This window comes from Hypanus sabinus, unplaced genomic scaffold, assembly GCF_030144855.1.
Source record: "Hypanus sabinus isolate sHypSab1 unplaced genomic scaffold, sHypSab1.hap1 scaffold_259, whole genome shotgun sequence".
In the NCBI taxonomy this organism is placed as follows: domain Eukaryota; kingdom Metazoa; phylum Chordata; class Chondrichthyes; order Myliobatiformes; family Dasyatidae; genus Hypanus; species Hypanus sabinus.
Window position 1 is genome coordinate 204633 of NW_026780717.1, and position 368 is coordinate 205000.

Consider the following 368-nt stretch of genomic DNA (forward strand, 5'->3'; position numbering starts at 1 on the left):
GAGGCCCTCACCTCCTCATTAACACTCCGTCCTTGAGATAATACCCTACTGACACTTCCTTAATCTCATCATCTGAGACAGCTGTTTCTTTCAAAGCTTCAATCTCAGGGTCTCGGTTCTGTTCTGCTATAAACTCCTTCCGAGGCGGGCATAAATCTTCCTCATCAGGCTTACTACCTGAATCCTGTTGAAACAATGAAGGCAGAAAAGTCCCTGACAAGTCATCATAACCTGAATCCCGATTTTGGCTATCATGGGTATCAGAATCATGCTGCACAGAACCGTCTGCGTCGGCAGACTTTTTAGCCATACTTCGAGTTACTGCGCAGGAAGGATAAACGTTAAAATCCATATGTGGTTCGTCGGTG